This window comes from Arachis ipaensis, chromosome B10, assembly GCF_059453495.1.
Source record: "Arachis ipaensis isolate K30076 ecotype BB chromosome B10, ASM5945349v1, whole genome shotgun sequence".
NCBI lineage: Eukaryota > Viridiplantae > Streptophyta > Magnoliopsida > Fabales > Fabaceae > Arachis > Arachis ipaensis.
This window is the reverse complement of record NC_142435.1, coordinates 118,490,295-118,511,842: the sequence shown is the minus strand read 5'-3', so window position 1 is coordinate 118,511,842 and position 21,548 is coordinate 118,490,295. Positions and strand designations below refer to the sequence as shown.

Here is a 21,548-nt window from a genome sequence, read left to right as displayed (position 1 = left end):
GAGAGAGAAGACGAGAAGAGAGAGAGAGCGCATTCGCACAAGTGAGAGGGAAGGGTTTTGCGTTTGAATTTTAATCCAATTTTACCATCGGATTTACTATCAGATTTTTCTGATGGTAAATTACCCAAACGATGCGTTTCATTAAACCGTGATACCGACGGAATATACTGATAGAAAATCCGACAGTAACATTGGCACCGGTGAGTTATATTTTCGCGCCAATAATTACCATCAGCTTTAGCGACGAAAAATTTCTTCTGATGGTAACTTTTTATGGCGACGAATTTCTCCTCTTTTCTGTTGAAAAATCTGACAGTAAATTTGCCATTATTGATCAACGCTAAATCCGACGGTACTCAGTGTTTTTCTTGGAGTAATAGAAGTTGAAGATTGTGAAAATTTGGGATAAGAGAAAGAAGAGATAGATATGGAGATGGAGTTGAAGTTGAAGATAAAGGGTGGGATAATTTCGAAATTTTACTGAAAAATCAACAAAATATTAAAATTTTGGTACTTTTGTCATACCAAACTTATCTTTCATGGTACAACATTAATTTTCTTATTTAATGGGTACTTTTGTTAATGTTCATAAAATTCATGAGTACAAATAATTATTTTTTGTAATGCAAAAAGCCATAACCTTTCATTGTTGTTCATCTTCTCAATGTCCTACACAACGTCGTTGTTCTTGTCCTCACCAGAGCTTCTGGGATCTAATTTGTCGTCGCAAGCAACAGTATTTTTGCTGCCTTCGATAGAGCATTTATATATGATTTAGTTTTGTGCATTTTTATTAGAGGATAAATAGAATTTATTATTTTTTTATTTAGTAGTTAATAAATAATGTTTAAAAATTTAAATTAAAAATATATTACTGAATTGTTAAGCTGCTTGTACTAAAAAATTAAATTAATGACTAAAATATTAACAAAAAATAATAAATTTTACTTTGACTTTTTTTCTTTAATTTTGATTTAGTTAAGCTTTATAGAGATCTTAGTTTGTTATTTTCGCATATTTTTGTATAATTTATGGATTACTTTGTTATTTCCATTCCCTGTGCAAATACTCATCAGTAATTCTTCAATATATGTAATATTTTATTTATAAATTTTTAATTTGCATGCATTGTTAGACTGGTGGCCGATATAATTGTAAGAAAGGAAAAAAAAGGTACGGATTCCGACTGTACCTTAGAAAACTATATATTAATTATATATATATTGCGTATGATTGATAAATTTTGTGTATCATTAGTTAAAATAATTTATTTTAAAAGAAATTTTAAATCATCGAGATATATATATATAGGAATTAATTATGTTGATTATGCAAAATAACAATGTTAAATTGATTGAGATGATAAATATATTGAATTCTTATTTAAGTAAAATGTTTTGGATGATTTTTGAATTTAAAAAAGTGACCTATAGGGTTTTTTCTATGCTCTGCTAGAGTTTTTGGGAAGTAATCCTAATTTCACAATTTGACGTGCTCAATTATTAAGTGTGTCACATAGATCACAATCATGGCAGCGAATGCTGCTTTCTCAGATTCAGGTCAACGCACAAAACAGGATGATGAAGTCCCAATTATAGTCGTAGAGGAGAAAGATATTCAAGTAGGGGTAGAAAGATGTTCCAAAAGCTTGGTGGGGAGACTTTGGGCAGACAAGCAGTTTTCAGTAGGAACAATAGAACCAGCAATGCAAGCAATTTGGCGACAACTAGAAGGATTCAAGGTAATTGATCATAGCGGGAATATGTTCCAATTCTTCTTTCAAGACAAAAAAGATGTCATAAGGATCGAACGGGGTGCACCATGGCTCTTCAAGAATTATATTTTAAACTTAAAACGGTGGAAGGAGGACAAACATATTGGAGATCTAGATTTCACCCATGTCCCGATGTGGGTTCAATTTTGGGGGCTACCGGAGCACCACAAAACGAAGGACTTAGGATGGAAGCTCGGATGCTCTTTTGGGGAGGTTCTGGATGTGGATATCTTCCAAGTTCGAAGCAAAGAACACAACATAGTTAAGGTACAAGTCAGTTTAGATATCACTAGACCGATTAAAATATCCATGCGTATAGTCGGCCCAAATAAAAAGGTACTGGAAGTTGGTTTGAAGTATGAACGGATAGGAAACTTTTGCAACTATTGTGGCTATGTGGGACACGGGGTAAGGATGTGCAGTTTTCAACTTGATGATTCTTTAAAAGGAGAGGTTAAAAAAGAAAGATGGGGTGAATAGCTGAAATTAGATCAATCAGGTAGAAGAGAGAATCACACAGAAGACAATTTTGACTCTAAGGTGCCGATAAATGAGAAAAGTAGACAAAACAAGATTACAAAGCCTATTCCAGTGAATCTGATCAAGAGTTTGGGTAGTTTGTCAATGCAGTCACAGCAACATCAGAAGGAAAACGAAGGAGAAGAGGTCATGAGTAAAGATCGAACAGTGCAGAATGAACACTTACCAGAACTCCAACTATTCCAAGGGATGTAGGCAACGAAGGAAAAACGAATTTTGGAAAACTACCGAGAAGGAAGTGGAGACTTGGGAATGGGGAGAGAAGGGGAAGAATTTGTGTTCGGAAGCACCACGAATGGGGAGAAGGGACAGAACTTGAAACAACTAGCCCGGAGAAAATTCTTGAAGGTGACCGGAAGCAAAAGAGGGCCCCAGGGAGAAACCATGACTGCCAGAAAAAAGAAGATATGCTCAGCAGAGGATGAAGCTAGCATTGATGAAGAGGGAGAGGGTGCCACCCCACATTTGGCACCTAACGATCCATGAAGATGATGATGTGGAACTGTCCGGGTATGGGGAATCCCCTGACAGTTCACAACATACAAGGGATCTGTAGATCCCATTCACCCGAGGTAATGTTTTTATGCGAAACATAAAATATTACCTTGAATGTAAATAGCCACTGCAACAAAGTTGGATATCAGCAGGTTTATTGTGTCGATCCGAGAGGAGGTTCTGGAGGTTTGGCACTGGCTTGGAAGGAGGATAGTAGAATTTCAGTACGATCTAGTGATGACTTTTTCATCCACTTTGATTGGGTAGACATTGCCAATAAAAAACGATGGGAAGTAATGGCAGTTCATTTACATTGTGAAGAGAGCATTCATTAAGCCCCTACTTTTTTGTGATAGGAGATTTTAATGCCATATCCGCTTCTCATGAAAAGGAAGGGGGACGCAGGAAATCAGCTGCATCAATTGAGGTGTTTAATAAGTTTATTAATGATGGGGAGTTAGTGGATTTGGGATATGAAGGAAGGAAGTTCACCTGGAGTAATCGACAATACGGAGAGAATCTTATCCAGGAAAGGATAGACAGATGCCTTTCTTCTCTCCAGTTTCGAACAGATTATTCGAGAGCAGCAATTCTTCACCTAGAAGACTCGGATTCTGACCACCGTCCGCTTTTATTAATGGCAGATAGAGAGGTACATAAAACTAAGAGAAGGTTTTGGTTCCAAGAAAGGTGGTGTGATAGTGAGGAGGTTCGGCATATTGTGGAAGAAGCTTGGCACTCACAATTTGAAGGCTCTCCAATGTTCAAGTTCTTTTCCAAATTGAAGAAATGTAGACATGGACTAGTGAAATGGCAAAAATCCAGTTCAAACAACTCTCAAGGAAATTTCAGAATTAAGAATCAAAATAGAACAAGAAAAACTCAAAGGCACAGGAGCAGATAGAATAAAGATTCTTCAATTAGAGGAGGAGTTATTCGAAGCCTATTTACAAGAGGAGAGATATTAGAGAGAAAAATCCAGAATTCAATGGTTGAAATGGGGTGATCAAAATACCAAATTTTTTCATGCCAATGCTCAAACTCGAAATCGGAAAAATAAAATTTATAGGCTGCAAGACGGTAATGAAAATTTCAGATCAGACATGGCGGGTATAGCTCAAATTGCTACTGAATACTTTCAAAAATTGTTCACATCTTCAAACCTCAGACCAGCCATGGGCAAACTAGAGGACTTGGAGGCTAAGGTGGATGAAGAAACAAATCAAATACTTACTAGACGAGTAACAGAAGAAGAAATAAAAAAAGCAACATTTTCTATCAATGCATTCTCCGCCCCAAGTGATGCTGGGTTCACTGCTAAATTTTACCAACACTTTTGGGAGATAATTAAAGAGGATCTAAATGCTACCATAAAGAGTTTCTTTGCAGGGGGAAGGATGCTGCGAGCAATGAATCATACTCATATATGTCTAATCCCAAAGGTGCCAAATACAGAATCCATGACCCAGGTTCGTCCGATTAGCCTTAGCAGCGTCTTCTACAAGATTATTTCCAAGATTCTTGTTCATAGAATGCAGGGTATGTTGGATTAAATTATTAGTAATAATCAGAGTGCCTTTATTAAAGGGCGCCTGATTAGTGATAACATCCTAATTGCACATGAATTTATGCATTGTTTGAAAAACAAAAATTATGGAGACTATGAGGTGGCAGTAAAACTCGATATGAGTAAGGCTTACGACAGAGTTGAATGGTCTTTTGTTTGGGAGATTATGAAGAAGCTTGGTTTTTGCAAGAAATGGGTGGACTGGATTAAAGAGTGTGTTACCACAGTGTCCTACTCTGTTACTGTGGATGAACAACCATATGGTTTTTTCAAACCATGTAGGGGATTGCGACAAGGTGATCCCCTCTCCCCCTACCTTTTTCTATTTTGTGCAGAAGAACTTTCCCATCTGCTCCACAGAGGAGAACAGAGGAGAGAAATCTTAGGTTTAAGACTCAACGGTAGATGCCCTATAGTCAGCCACTTATTCTTTGCAGATGATTCTATTCTCTTTTGCAAGGCAAACGAGGTAGAATGCAACAAGCTGATGGAGATACTGGAGTGCTATGGTGATATTAGTGGGTAGACAATTAATTTCTCTAAGTCATCTATTTTCTATAGCAAGAACACCCCTAGTCCGAACAGAGAATTCTTATCTCAACTACTTCAGATTCCACACGTAGGCAGACAAAATAAGTATTTGGAATTACCAGCAGTGATTAATAGATCAAAAACTCAGACCTTTAACTTTATAAAGGAGAAAGTTGATAAGAAACTACAGGCTTGGAAGCGATCATTATTGTCGGTCTGTGGGAGAAAGGTTTTAATTAAAGTAGTAGCTACGGCTGTTCCGATCTACACTTTGAGCTGTTTCAATCTCCCGGACACACTGCTAGACGAGATTCAGAGAAAGATGATAAATTTCTGGTGGGGAAAAAGGGGTCGGAAAGAAGATTACAATGGATCAGGTGGGATATAATTTGCAGAGAAAAGAAGTATGGAGGATTAGGCTTTAAAGACCTGAAAGCATTTAATCTAGCCATGTTGGCTAAACAAGGCTGGAGAATCATCACAAAACCTAATTCTTTAATCAGCAGAATTTACAAAAGCAAATATTTTAAATTTTCTTCTTTCCTACGGGCTGATACAGGGCGAAATCCTTCTTATGCCTGGAGAAGCTTACTAGAAAGAAGGAAAATTATCAAACAAGGTACTCGTTGGCAAGTGGGACGAGGCAGTCAGATTAGAATTATGGAGGATTGGTGGCTTAAAAATGTGAAGTCAATATCCGCAACAGCAAACAGCTACAGATCCAAATTTGATTTAGGTTAATCAACTCATTCATAATTGACAGTGGAAGGAGGATATAATCAGAAATAATTTCAATCCAGAAATTGTATCAGAAATCTTACAAACTACTATTATGAAAGTTAGAGAAGATCGAATTACCTGGAGAAATGAGAGGGACGGCATGTTCACGGTGGCTTCCGGCTATAATACAGCTTTTCAAATGGTGCATTCTCCAACCAGCCAATTACCTGATTTGTGCAGGAAAAAGAGACTCTGAAATTCGTTGAGGGAACTTCAATGTCCGCCGAAGATTAATGTATTCCTGTGGAAGGCCCTTCATGATGGCATCCCAGTTCGTACTCGACTTTACGAAAGGATACCAACAGTTCCAGATATCTGCCCTAGATGCAACAATTTGGGGGAAACTGTAAATCACTGCTTAATTGATTGCCCAAGGTCACAAGGAGTTTGGCAGAAGTCAGATTTAGGAGCTTACTTGATGCAAAACAGCTTAGAAGAATTTTGGGAGTGATGGAGCCAGTTCATGGAAGGAGCAAGACGAAGATACCATTGGAGGAAGAACTCAGCACTGGCAGCAGTTATTCTATGAAAAATTTGGATCACGAGCAACTTTTTTGTCTTTGAAAATAAAAGTACTTTACCAGATTCGATTATAACTTCATCGCATGAGTTCATTGAGGAAGTGCATAAGACAAATGAGACGTAATATATGTTTAGTTGTGTGTTTAGTCATGCTTTAGTCAAAGAAATGCTAATTGCTTGGAATTCCCTTTATTACATTGTTGTATGATTGTCTAAGGTGAACCCTCATCTCTTATTTATTTTATTTTAATAAATAAATATCATGTTACCTTTGAAAAAAAATGTTTTGAATTTAAATTATAAGAACCAAAATGAAAGAAACCTACTTTTTCGTTTAATCTTAGATGAGAGATAAACAACAATAATTTACAAATTATGTGACATGTAAGCATATTATATCATATATCACCATATGTCGATATCATATATCTTATAATGGAAATTAAGAAGATTGTACGACCTTTTTTAAAAAATATATTTTATTATGTATATTAATAAAAAATATTTTTTTTACTATTTATAAGACTTGAATCTAAGATTTCTTGATTAAAATGTTAAAATATTTGTTATTTATCTTTATTAATGATATATTTGTTATAGTTTTACATATTTAATAATTTAAAAAGTAAATTAATAGACATATTACATTAATTATTATAAAATCTGTACAATCGATTATATTATTGTTGCCAAAAGAATTGAGCATTATATTATAGTAAATTCTATAGTGGTTATTATTCTGCTGAATACAGTGATTATGAAATTTTAACAACAATTAAAAAATATAACTAAAATAAAAGTCACATTATTTAATTATTTATTTAACACAATTTTTTAATTTTGTTCATATCCTTTACTTTTTTTTATTATTTTTAAATTAAAAATATTATTAAATAATAAAATGTAAAAACTTAATTTTAATGATATTTTTAAGTATTATCAAAATATTATAAATAAATGTGGCTATTCTAGCTTAGCATCCATCTTTATATAATAAAAATTTATATACAGTTATCTTTATGTAAAATTAATAATTAAAAATTATTAAATAAATTTAATCAAATATATTAAATTATTTAACGATTTTTAACTAATATGCAAAAAACACTGTAAGTGAGTTTCTACCCCCTTATATTATAACTTTATAAGTCACTAATTTCAAGACCAAAAAAAAAAAGACACTAATTTAGGCTAAATAATTTGGTTATGGAGTAAAAAAGGGTGTTTTGGCTGGAAATGGAAAACTTAGTGTATTTACACTTGGATGGACGTATCAGATGACAGGTTCAGCACGCAAGGGGCGTGTTACAGGCCCCACCAAGGAGGGGGGTGGAGGCCACGTGGCGGAGACTGGTTGGATGAACCACGCTGCACGTGGGGGCGTGGTGAGTCAACACGCGGGGGCGTGCTGACACGTGTTGAAGCGTGATAGGGGAAGCTTCAAGCATGTGGGGGGCGTGCTGACACGTGGCAAAACATGGTTGGCTGAGGCAGGTAGCATGTGGGGGCGTGTTGAATGCTCCCCTCTATATAAGGCCGAGTTCGGTACCATTTTCACTCCGAATGAGAGTGTGCTTTGTGTAACGACCCAATTTTCAATATTTCTAGATCATACTAGAAATTGAGCGCTACCAATTTGTCTTCCTAATTATTATCTATTATTTATCATATGAGCCTGATTCGTTGCTAAAAGCGTAGTTAATTTGCGAGGTATATATATATTTTTAAAACGTTTGGATTAATAGACGAAATCATTCATAATCAACTCACAACTGATAACAGATAAAACAGTTATAAGCAACCACACATAAATACATCACAAGCAGCTAACAACATTTAGTGATCCAGCCTTTATTAGAGTATAGACTTTTAGTTAGAACACCCCTAGATATAGCTAGATAATAACTATATACATATACATACATACAACATCCCATGTCCTGACCTGTTCAAGAGGTCCCTAAGCTGGCACCTAGGCTAGCCTAGACTCTATACTCACCTAGTCCCTCTAAACTTCTAAAGCGAGGGAAAATACGTTCTAAGCCTTCAAAACTCAAGTCAGGTGGAACGTCATCAAAAGGTAGAACATCATCTGCTACTCCTCTGTATGATCAGACATTGCCATAGGATGTCTCTCTGGTACCTCATGAAGTAGCCACACAACAGGAGTCTCGTACACAGGATTTAGGTTAAAGTTCACGTACAAACGAGGTGTAGACATCGGCTGGTCTCACAGTATATACATATAAACAGAGAACGATATTCACCCTAGACTCAGAAGACTATCTAGAATGGAATCCTCTTTGCAGAACCATCATCAACCAACTACGGTAAGGTACTCTCACTTCCGTCTGAAGGGGGAAAGGAGAGAGAAGGGGTAAGAACCGGGGAGTTCTTATTAGGGTCGGGGTTATTAGTTACGTTCATTAATTCTATGTCGTTTAGCAGACTATTAGCAGAATACAAAGAAGCAGTAAATAGAAAATACAGATAAGTAGAGAAGATAGAGAAAACAGATAGCAGAACACAAACAGAAGAATACAAGAAAATAACACAAACACAAAGAATAGAATACACACAAAGAAAATATACATTCATATAACAAATATAATGGAAGAAATGCACAACCAAGTATGATGCATGTCTAACCTTAATGAAGGTAATGAGCTCATCTGTCGGTTTCTACCCGCTCCCGACGTAACCCGAAGCAGCTGAAACAGGTATGGTTTTTCAGTCAGCATAGGTACAGTTCTCACTAACTGACGTATGCGTCATATCCTCTGTAAGCAGACTCTGCCTTACAGGTGACGGCATTCCAGCCGTGTATGAAATCATATACTTTGTAAGCAATCCTTGCGTTACAGGTGCGACATTCTAGCCGTGTATGAATTAATATCCTCTGCAAGTGATCCCAGGTTATCAGTTGCAGGTATAGCTCTCAATAGCTATGTAGCACTGGAAAACGTTCTGTGGTCGTACACTATTTATCTGACTGCCTCAATGCAGCAGATGAACAAACAAATAACTCTGGAGTTGCCTTAATGTAACAAATGAATAAACAAACATCTCTTGGGTTGCCTCAAGCAACAAATGTACATAAAACAAATATCTCTTTGTTGTATTACTCATCTCTTTTATCTCTTTACTCTACTCTGATTTCTCTACTTAACGTATGTATTTAAAGCTTATGTAAATTTCGGTATGAATAGTTATCCTGTCCCAAGTATAGGTTCATTAAGTCTATATTGAAATAGTTTAACTTTTCATATTATACCTAATCCTAGTCGCAACTTAAGTACTAACTAAGTTGCCCTAGTTCGTTCACTAGTCTCTGTCTGTTTTTCTGTCATTAAAATTTTACAGACTTTTTCTTTGGTTTTTATCTTTTCTTTAACTTTTTATCTTTTCTTTATCTTTGCCTCACTAACATGTTATTACCATTCCCTAAGTGTTTTATGAAGGTAATTATGAGATTTTGCACTTAAAATTGTCTTTCTAAAGCTTTTACAGAAAACTGCCTTTTTCACATTATTTTATTATTTTTATTAAAATATTATTTTTAATTAAATATTATTATTTATTATTTTATTAATATATTTTCGAAAATTACCTTCTTTTAACCTTTTACTTTATAAATTCACTTTTTACCACTCGTAACTTTTAATATTTCTACTTTAACCACCCTAACTTTCAGAAATTACAAAATAACCCCTCAAACACCAAAATATTTACTTCCATACCCTTTCTAAGATCTAAAAGGTGTTCTTCAATGTTCTTCACCACACTCAAAGTGTTCTTCGTATATTCTTCAGATTCTTTCTCTGTTTTTACCCGTTTTTCAGTCTTTTCAACAACCGATTTTTACCAAAATTCAAAATAAATTCCCAGCCACTAAAATCCCATCTTTTCTACATGATTTTAACACAAATTGAACCCCAATTTAAGCTCTAGGGTTTTGTTTTCCAGCAGCCACAAGAACACACATTCATAGCTTGAATTTCATCAAATTTAATCAAATTTTCACCAAAATTTCAACAAGAATTACTCATACAAACAATCAATTTCAAGCACAGCCAAACCATATCATAATCACACAACTCAAACACAATTAATCAAGATTAAATTCGTCAAATCCTACCTTGATTTGCTCCTCCAAATCCGGTTACTCTTTGAAGTGTTCTTAAAGCACTTTTTCCTCCTAAAACACATCAAGAACAACTTTAAAACTCTAAACCATCAACTAAACAAACTTCAGCAGCATCTTAGGAAGGTTATCCTCACCTTAAATGTGCAGGAAATCAAAGATCTTTGGCCCACAAGTCAAGCTAAGCAAGAGATCTAAGGAAGAACATCAAGAAAACACTTGTTTAAGCATGTTTCTTTGAAAACCAAATTGAAGAGGGAGGGAGACAGCCATCTCACCTTATTTCCAGACTTGATAAGTCACATGGTTATGTAGAGGAAGAAGAGAGGATCATTTTGGTGAAATCGGAGTTTTGATTAGAGTTTTAGTTCAGAAGAAATCAAGCTTTGAAGATTAAGTGTTCATGAAAGTTTCTCTCTTTTCTCTCTTGTTATTTTCGGCCAAAATGATGAAATGAGACAGCCTTGGAGGTCTTGGGGGTGTAAGGTGAGTTGTGATTGGTTGGCTTGGAGGTGGGTTAAAATAATATTAAAATATCTCAGGTGTATAACTACTAAAACTAGATGTATTGGAACACTCGTAAAAACATCTCTAAAAATTATTTTCTGAGCTACTAGTATAAATGACACTAGTAACATATTTATTATGAGAATAGAACATATATGATGAGGCCTTAGCATTGCTAAAGTCATCAGAGAGTGCTGGTGCTAAGCTGCACCAGTAAACCGTAAACCTGGTTAAATCGATTTTCTGTTTTTAACTAAAATAGACCAGGTAACCTTATAATATCATTCAAGAAGATTCTAATACTAATATAATGATAATATCATCCTATTATCTCTCTTCTCTCATAAATCGAGTCCCGTTTGTCAAACTGAGACTATTTACGAAAACTAGAATCAAAACTCTTAACCGATACGGTTCAAAAACTAGGTTCTTCGTGACTGCATTATCGAGCTTGCCTCAGAAAAGGTTCTAGCTTAAGGATGACATAATGATAATGAGGATTGAGATGCTTGATGATATAACAGAGGTGTTCCCTTTACTGATCTTTCGGAGAAATTCGTACTTTCAGAAAAGATCTCATGTACTCGAAAATCAGGGTTGTTACATTCTACCCTCCTAAAAGAAAATTTTGCCCTCAAAATTTTAGTTACCTGGGAATAGATGCGGGTAATCAGATTTCATCTTATCTTCCAGTTCCCAAGTGTGCTCTTCTTCTCCTCTTGGTTCCCATGCTACTTTGACTAAGCGAACAGTCTTGCCTCTTAGCTGCTTATCACTTCTTTCTACGATCTGAACTGGTGATGCTTGATATGTCAAATCATTTCATAACTGTACTGTTTCTGGTTGTAAAACGTGACTCTCATCGGGAACATATTTCTTAAGTTGCGAGACATGAAAAATATCATGAAGGTTTGATAAATAAGGAGGAAGGGCTATTTGATAAGCTACTAGACCGACTCTTTTAAGTGTTTGGAAAGGTTCTATGTATTGCGGGTTAAGCCTTTTAGTTTTAAGGGCTCTACCTATTCCAGTAATCGAAGTTACTTTTAGAAAGACATGGTTTCCATCACTAAACTCTAAGGGTCTACGTCTATTATCGGCATAGCTCTTTTGACGGCTTTGTGCTGTCTGGATCTTCCGACGAATCTCCTTTATCTTCTCAGTAGTTTTTTACACTAAGTCTGGACCTAAGACACTAGCTTCTCCATCGTCATTCCAACACAATGGTGTCTGACATCTTCTTCCATAGAGAGCTCAATATGGTGCCATCCCGATACTTTATTGGAAGCTGTTGTTGTAGACGAATTCGACCAACAACAAATACTTATCCCAGCTGCTTTGGTTGTCTATCATACTTGATCGTAACATGTCTTCTAACGTCTGGATTGTCTGCTCTGATTGTCCGTCTATCTGAGGATGGTATGCTATACTCGTGTGCAACTCTGTTTCCAACGCTTTCTGAAAAGCTCTCCAAAATCCAGTAGTAAACCTCGAAACTCGATCTGAAACAATTTACAAAGGTATCCCATGTAGTCGTACAATTTCTTGAATATATATATTCATTCCAGCCTTTCTAAAGTATAGTCAACTCGAATCAGAAAGAAGCATGCCGATTTTGGCAACCTGTCCACAATCACCCAAATGGCATTACGTCCTGTTGAGGTTCTTGGCAATCTCGTGATAAAATCCATAGTGATCTGCTCCCATTTTCATTGTGGTATTTCTAAGGGTTGTAGGGTTCTTGATGGCTTCTGATGTTCCACCTTCACCTTCTGGCAGGTTAAACATTTTAAGACATAATTAGCTACCTCTTTCTTTAAGCCTGGCCACCAGAATATTTGCTTCAAATCTTGATACATCTTTGTCACTCCAGGATGCATAGAAAATCTACTTTGGTGAGCTTCAGTAAGAATCTTTTGTCACAATTCTCCAGAGTTAGGCACACAAATTCTGTTCTTGTACCTCCATAGGCCACTACGATCCTGTCTCACAGCTTCTTCAGCTCTGCAAGCAATGGTGACATCTGGTATGGTGCTATGGAAATTGGTCCGGTTCCAGGTACTAGATCAATGCTGAATTCTATCTCTCGCTGAGGAGGAAACTCAGGTATGTTATCCAAGAAAACATCAGGAAATTCCTTCACCATTCGGATTTGTTCTAAGCTTAATTCACTATCACTCGAGCTAGCCGCTAACAGAACGTACCCCTCACAATCACTCCCGCCTAAGCTAACTCTTACAGAATTCAGATATAAGGTGTGGGGCAGAAATGGTTTAATATCTAAACTATCAGACGGAATAACAGCAGTTCTTTTAAAATAGTCAAGGAAAACATGATACTTAGATAACCAATCTAATCCTAAAATAACTTCTAAACCACATAGAGGCAAACAGATTAGATCATGTATAAAAGTCCTATTCCTAATAGAATGTGGTACTTACAGGTACATTAAACTGGTCAAAGCATTTTGGGATGCAGGTGTATGAACAATCAAGTGAAAATTCAATTTAAAGAAATATAATCCTAACTCGTGAGCAAAAGTTAGAGAAATAAAGAATGCGATGCACCCGAATCATACAACACAGTTAGAAATCGATTCTTGACATAACACTGACCTTGAATGAGGGTGTTCCATTGCACAACATCATCAATAGTGATAGAAAACACTCGTCCTTGTTGTTGGGTTCTGACTGAATTTCGAGTAGATCTCTTCGGACAATCCTTGGCAATATGTCCAAGTTCTCCACAAGCATAGCAGTTAGGTGATCCAAACTGGTGGTATGCGAAATCGTGATCGTTCATTCCTTGGTAACGGTGTCAAAAACTTAATACGCACGTTCATAATTTTAGTTCTTTGTCACAACTTCGCACAACTAACCAGCAAGTGCACTGGGTCGTCCATGTAATAAACCTTACGTGAGTAAGGGTCGATCCCACGGAGATTGTCGGCTTGAAGCAAGTTATGGTCACCTTGTAAATCTCAGTCAAGCGGATTCAAATGGTTATGGAGTTTTAATAATGAAAAGATAAATAAAACGTAAAATAAAGATAGAGATACTTATGTAATTCATTGGTGAGAATTTCAGATAAGCGTATGGAGATGCCTTTATTCCTTCTAAACCTCTGCTTTCCTACTGCTTTCATCTAATCCTTCATACTCCTTTCCATGGCAAGCTGTATGTAGGGCATCACCGTTGTCAATGGCTACTTCCCGTCCTCTCAGTGAAAATGGTCCAAGATGCGCTGTCACCGCACGGCTAATCATCTGTCGGTTCTCGATCCTGCTGGAATAGGATTCAGTAATCCTTTTGCGTCTGTCACTACGCCCAGCACTCGCGAGTTTGAAGCTCGTCACAGCCATCCCTTCCCGGATTCTACTCGGAATACCACAGACAAGGTTTAGACTTTCCGGATCTCAAGAATGGCAGCCAATAATTCTAGCCTATACCACGAAGACTCTGATCGTAGATCATGAGGCTAAGAGATACACATTCAAGCTTGTTTACATGTAGAATGGAAGTGTTTGTCAGGCACGCATTCATGGGTTGAGAATGATGATGAGTGTCACATAATCATCACATCCATCAAGTTCTTGTGTGCGAATGAATATCTTAGAGAAGAAATAGGTTTGAGTTGAATAGAAAAACAATAGTACTTTGCATTAATTCATAATGAACAGCAGAGCTCCACACCTTAATCTATGGTGTGTAGAAACTCTACCGTTGAAAATACATAAGTGATAATGGTCCAGGCATGGCCGAATGGCCAGCCTCCCAAAGAGGGTTCAATCATCAAAACATGATCTAAAGATGATCCGAAGATGTAAATACAATAGTAAAAAGTCCTATTTATACTAAACTAGTTACTAGGGTTTACAGAAATGAGTAAATGATGCAGAGATCCACTTCTGGGGCCCACTTGGTGTGTACTTGGGCTGAGCATTGAAGCTTTCACGTCTAGAGGTCTTCCTTGGAGTTAAACGCCAGTTTGTAACTTGTTTCTGGTGTTTAACTCTGCTTTGCAACCTGTTTCTGGCGTTTAACTCCAGAATAGGGCAGAGAGCTGGCGTTGAACGCCAGTTTGCGTTATCTAAACTCAAGCAAAGTATGGACTATTATATATTGCTGGAAATCCCTGGATGTCTACTTTCTAACGCAATTAAGAGCGCACCATTCAGACTCTTGTAGCTCCAGAAAATCTACTTTGAGTGCAGGGAGGTCAGAATCCAACAGCATATGCAGTCTTTCTTCAACCTCTGAATCTGATTTTTGCTCAAGTCCCTCAATTTCAGCCAGAAATTATCTGAAATCACAAAAAAACACACAAACTCATAGTAAAGTCCAGAAATGTAATTTTTATTTAAAAACTAATAAAAATATATTAAAAACTAACTAAATCATACTAAAAACTATGTAAAAACAATGCCAAAAAGCGTATAAATTATCCGCTCATCACAACACCAAACTTAAATTGTTACTTGTCCCCAAGCAACTGAAAATCAAATAGGATAAAAAGAAGAGAATATACTATAAATTCCAAAATATCAATGAAACTTAGCTCCAATCAGATGAGCGGGACTAGTAGCTTTTTGCCTCTTGAATAGTTTTGGCATCTCACTTTATCCATTGAAGTTCAGAATGATTGGCACCTATAGGAACTTAGAATTTAGATAGTGTTATTAATTCTCCTAGTTCAGTATGTTGATTCTTGAACACAGCTACTTTATGAGTCTTGGCTGTGGCCCTAAGCACTTTGTTTTCCAGTATTACCACCAGATACATAAATGCCACAGACACATAACTGGGTGAACCTTTTCAGATTGTGACTCAGCTTTGCTAGAGTCTCCAATTAGAGATGTCCAGGGTTCTTAAGCACACTCTGTTTTTTCTTTGGACCTCGACTTTAACCGCTCAGTCTCAGGTTTTCACTTGACACCTTCACGCCACAAGCACATGGTTAGGGACAGCTTGGTTTAGCCACTTAGACCAGGATTTTATTCCTTTAGGCCCTCCTATCCACTGATGCTCAAAGCCTTGGATCCTTTTAATTACCCTTGCCTTTTGGTTTTAAGGGCTATTGGCTTTTTGCTCTTGCCTTTTGGTTTAAAGAGCTTTTAGCTTTTTCTGCTTGCTTTTTCTTTTTCTTCCTTTTTTTTTTGCCATTTTTCTTTTCTCTTTTTTTTTTCGCAAGATTTTGTATTCACTGATTTTTCTTGCTTCAAGAATCAATTTTATGATTTTTCAGATTATCAAATAACATTTCTCCTTTTCATCATTCTTTCAAGAGCCAACATATTTAACATTCATAAACCACAATATCAAAAGACATATGCACTGTTCAAGCATTCATTCAGAAAACAAAAAGTATTGTCACCACATCAAAATAATTAAACTAGCTTCAAGGATGAATTCGAAACCATGTACTTCTTGTTCTTTTGTTTTTAGAACAGTTTTCATTTAAGAGAGGTGATGGATTCATAGGACATTCATAGCTTTAAGACATAGACACTTAAACACTAATGATCATATAGTAAAGACACAAACATAAATAAAACATAAAGCATAGTAAACAAAAAACAGGAAAATAAGAACAAGGAGATTAAGGAACGGGTCTACCTTAGTGAGGGTGGCGTCTTCCTCTTCATGAAGAACCAATGGTGCTCTTGAGCTCCTCTATGTCCCTTCCTTGTCTTTGTTGTTCTTCTCCCATAGCTCTTTGATCTTCTCTAATCTCATGGAGGATGATGGAGTGCTCTTGGTGCTCCATCCTTAGTTGTCCCATGTTGGAGCTTAATTCTCTTAGGGAAGTGTTGATTTGCTCCCAATAGTTCTGTGGAGGGAAGTGCATCCCTTGAGGCATCTCAGAGATTTCATGGTGAGGAATTTCCTCCTGCTCTTGTTGAGGCCCATGATCTCTTGTTTTCTCCATCCTTTTCTTAGTGATGAGCTTTTGAGATGAATCTCTCCATCTTCCATGACTCAGAGGTGGAAGCTTTTTCCTTCCCTTTCCTCTTTCTAGAGGTTTCTCTGGCCTTAGGTGCCATTAATGGTTATGGAAAAACAAAAAGCAATGCTTTTACCACACCAAACTTAAAAGGTTTGCTTGTCCCTGAGCAAAAGAAGAAAGAAAGTAGTAGAAGAAGAAGAAAATGGAGGAGATGGAGGGAGAAGGTGATTTGGCCAAGGGGGAGAAGTGGTGGTTGTAATGTGTGAAAATGAAGAAGGAATGAGGGGTTTATATAGGAGTGGGAGAAGGTTTATGGTTCGGCCATTAGGGTTGGGTGGGAGGGAAAAGAGTTTGAATTTTGGAGGTAGGTGGGGTTTTTGGGGAAGAGAGGATGGATGTGAGTGGTGAAGAGGTGATGGGAAGAGTGATTGAGGTGATTAATGAAGGGTATTTGGGGAAGAGAGTTATGAAAAGGTGTGCAGAGGAGAGAAGAAAAGGTGGAGATCCTGTGGGGTCAAGGACTTAACATCCCTACTCCAATTAGGCGTGTAAAATGCCCTTAGAATGCATGTCTGGTGTTAAACGCCAGCTTGCTGTTTGTTTCTAGCGTTTAACGCCACTTCCATGCTCTGTTCTGGCGTTAAACGCCAGTCTGGTGCTTGTTTCTGGCGTTTAACGCCACTTCCATGCTCTGTTCTGGCGTTAAACGCCAGTCTGGTGCTTGTTTCTGGCATTTAACGCCAGCTTGATGCTTCTTTCTGGCGTTAAATGCCATTTTGATGCTTCTTACTGGCATTTAAACGCCAGTAAGTTCTTCCTCCAGGGTGAGCTATTTTTAATGTTATTTTTCATTCTGTTTTTGATTTTTCAGTAGTTTTTGTGACTCCACATGATCATCAACCTAAAAAAAACATAAAATAACGATAGAAAATAAATAGATATAATTAAATAACATTGGGTTGCCTCCCAACAAGCGCTTCTTTAATGTCAATAGCTTGACAGTGAGCTTTCATGGAGCCTCACAGATGTTCAGAGCATTGTTGGGACCTCCCAACACCAAACTTAGAGTTTGAATATGAGGGTTCAACACCAAACTTGGAGTTTGGTTGTGGCCTCCCAACACCAAACTTAAAGTTTGACTGTGGGGGTTTTGGTTGACTCTGTAGTGAGAGAAGCTTTTCATGCTTCCTCTCCATGGTTACAGAAGGAGAACCTTGAGTCTTAAACACAAGATAATCCTCATTCAGTTGAAGGACCAACTCTCCTCTGTCTACATCAATCACAACTTTTGCTGTGGCTAGGAAGGGTCTTCCAAGGATGATGGATTCATCCTCATCCTTCCCAGTGTCTAGGATTATGAAATCAGCAGGGATGTAAAGGCCTTCAACCTTTACTAACACATTCTCTACTTGTCCATAAGCCTGTTTTCTTGAGTTGTCTGCCATCTCTAATGAGATTCTGGCAGCTTACACCTCAAAGATCCCAAGTTTCTCCATTACAGAGAGTGGCATTAAGTTTATTCCTAACCCCAGGTCACACAGAGCCTTCTCAAAGGTCATGGTGCCTATGTTACAGGGAATTAGGAATTTACCAGGATCCTATTTCTTTTGAGGTAATTTATGCCTATCCAATGCATTCAGTTCATTGGTGAGCAAGGGAGGTTCATCTTCCCAAGTCTCATTACCAAATAATTTGACATTCAGCTTCATGATTGCACCAAGGTATTTAGCAACTTGCTCTTCAGTAATGTCTTCATCCTCTTCAGAGGATGAATACTTATTAGAGCTCATGAATGGTAAAAGGAGGTTCAATGGAATCTCTATAGTCTCTAGATGAGCCTCAGATTCCTTTGGTTCCTCAAAGGGAAACTCCTTATTGGTCACTGAGCATCCCAAGAGGTCTTCCTCACTAGGATTCACGTCCTTCTCCTCCTCTCTGGATTCAGCCACACCAAGTAAGGTTATGGCCTTGCACTCTCTTTTTGGATTCTCTTCTGTATTGCTTGGGAGAGTACTAGGAGGAGTTTCAGTGACCCTTTTACTCAGCTGGCCCACTTGTGCCTCCAAATTTCTAATGGAGGACCTTGTTTCATTCATGAAACTTAAAGTGGCCTTAGATAGATCAGAGACTATATTTGCTAAGCTAGATAGATTCTGCTCAGAATTCTCTATCTGTTGCTGAGTGGATGATGGAAAAGGCTTGCTATTGCTAAACCTGTTTCTTCCACCATTATTAAAGCCTTGTTGAGGCTTTTGTTGATCCTTCCATGAGAAATTTGGATGATTTCTCCATGAGGGATTATAGATGTTTCCATAGGGTTCTCCCATGTAATTCACCTCTGCTATTGCAGGGTTCTCAGGATCATAAGCTTCTTCTTCAGAAGATGCCTCTTGAGTACTGTTGGATGCAGCTTGCAATCCATTCAGACTCTGAGAAATCATATTGACTTGCTGAGTCAATATTTTATTCTGAGCCAATATGGCATTCAGAGTATCAATTTCAAGAACTCTCTTCCTCTGAGGCATCCCATTACTCACAGGATTCCTTTCAGAAGTATACATGAACTGGTTATTTGCAACTATGTCAATGAGTTCCTGAGCTTCTGCAGGCGTTTTCTTTAGGTGAATAGACCCACCTGTAGAATGGTCCAATGACATCTTTGATAGCTTAGACAGACCATCATAGAATATATCCAGGATGGTCCATTCTGAAAGCATGTCAGAAGGACACTTTTTGGTCAGTTGCTTATATCTCTCCCAAGCTTCATAGAGGGATTCACCTTCTTTCTGTTTGAAGGTTTGAACATCCACTCTAAGCTTGCTAAGCTTTTGAGGAGGAAAGAACTTGGCTAAGAAAGCCGTGACCAGCTTATCCCAAGAGTTCAGGCTATCTTTAGGTTGAGAGTCCAACCATATTTTAGCTCTTTCTCTTACAGCAAATGGGAAAAGCATAAACCTGTAGACCTCGGGATCAACCCCATTGGTCTTAACAGTATCACAGATCTGCAAGAATTCAGTTAAGAATTGAAAAAGATCTTCTGATGGAAGTCCATGGAACTTACAGTTCTGTTACATCAGAGAAACTAATTGAGGCTTTAGCTCAAAATTGTTTGCTCCAATGGCAGGGATTGAGATGCTTCTTCCATGTAAATTAGAATTTGGTGCAGTAAAGTTACCAAGTATCTTCCTTGCATTGTTATTATTTTTGGCCATGTCTCCTTCTTTTTCGAAAATTTCTGTCAGATTTTCTCCAGAGAGTTGTGCTTTAGCTTCTCTTAGCTTCCTCTTTAGAGTCCTTTCAGGTTCAGGATCAGCTTCAACAAGAATGTTCTTATCCTTGTTCTTGCTCATATGAAAAAGAAGAAAACAGAAAAGAAGAGGAACCCTCTATGTCACAGTATAGAGATTCCTTTATGTGAGTAGAAGAAGAAAAGAAATTCGAACACAGAAAGAGGGAGAGGGTTCGAATTTTTAAGAGGAAGAGAAGTGTTAGTAGATAAATAAATAATTAGAAGGAGATGAGAGAGAAGAATTTTTGAAAATAATTGAAAAGAAAAGAAAAATATTTTTGTTTTTAATTTAAAATTAAAATTAAAATTCAAAAATTTAAAAAAAGATGAAATTAAATTAAAAGTTAAAACAATTAGTTAATTAAAAAGGAATTTTGAAAAAGAGGAAGGTGATTTTTGAAAATTAGAAAGAGATTTAGTTAGGTAGTTTTGAAAAAGATATGATTGAAATAGTAAACTTTTAAAATCAAACAAAAAGTCAAGTAGTTAATTGAAAAAGATTTGAAAATCAATTTTTGAAAAGATAAGAAGTTAGAAAAGAAGTTACAAAAGATTTTGAAATTGATTTTGAAAAAGATGTGATTGAAACTTATTTTGAAAAATATTTGAAAAAGAAATTTAAAAAGATTTGATTTTGAAAATTAAAGTTGATTACTTGGCTAATAAGAAACAAAAAGATATTATTTTAAAATTTAAAGATTGAACCTTTCTTATTAGGTAAGTAACAAACTAAAATTTTTTGAATCAATCACATTAATTGTTAGCATTAATTTCGAAAATATGAAATGGAAATAAGAAAAAGATTTGATTTTTGAAAAAGATTTGAAAAAGATAGAATTTTTAAATTGAAAATTTGATTTGACTCATAAGAAACAACTAAATTTTAAAAAGTTTTGAAAAAGTCAACTCAAATTTTCTAAAATTTATGAGAAGAAAAAGGGAAAGATATTTTTTTGATTTTTGAATTTTTAAGGATGCAAGAGAAAAACAATGAAAAGACTTAAAACATGAGAATTCAAGATCAAAACACATGATGCATGCAAGAACGCTTTGAATGTCAAGATGAACACCAAGAACACTTTGAATGTCAAGATGAACACCAAGAACTTATTTTTGAAAATTTTTAAGAAAAGAAAAACATGCAAGACACCAAACTTAAAAATTTTTAATGTTGAGACACTAACAAATTGAAAATGCATATGAAAAACAAGAAAAGACACAAAACAAGAAAATATGAAGATCAAATAAGAAGACTTGTCAAGAACAACTTGAAGATCATGAAGAACAGCATGTATGGGTTTCGAAAGTTAAAGAACAATTAAAAAGATGCAATTGACACCAAACTTAAAAATTGACACAAGACTCAAACAAGAAACACAAAATTATTTTTGTTTTTTTTTTATGATTTTATTAAATTTTTTTATTTTTTGAAAATTATTTGGAAAAAAAGAAA

At 36.4% G+C, this 21,548-nt stretch overlaps 1 non-coding gene across 1 annotated transcript; it reads left to right on the top strand.

Annotated features, from left to right (window-relative positions):
• Positions 1–19,517: 19,517 nt before the first annotated feature.
• LOC148581464 (small nucleolar RNA R71) lies at positions 19,518–19,625 on the top strand. The gene has a single exon (XR_015895689.1). It is a non-coding gene; the product is annotated as a small nucleolar RNA R71 (small nucleolar RNA).
• The last annotated feature ends 1,923 nt before the right edge of the window (positions 19,626–21,548 follow it).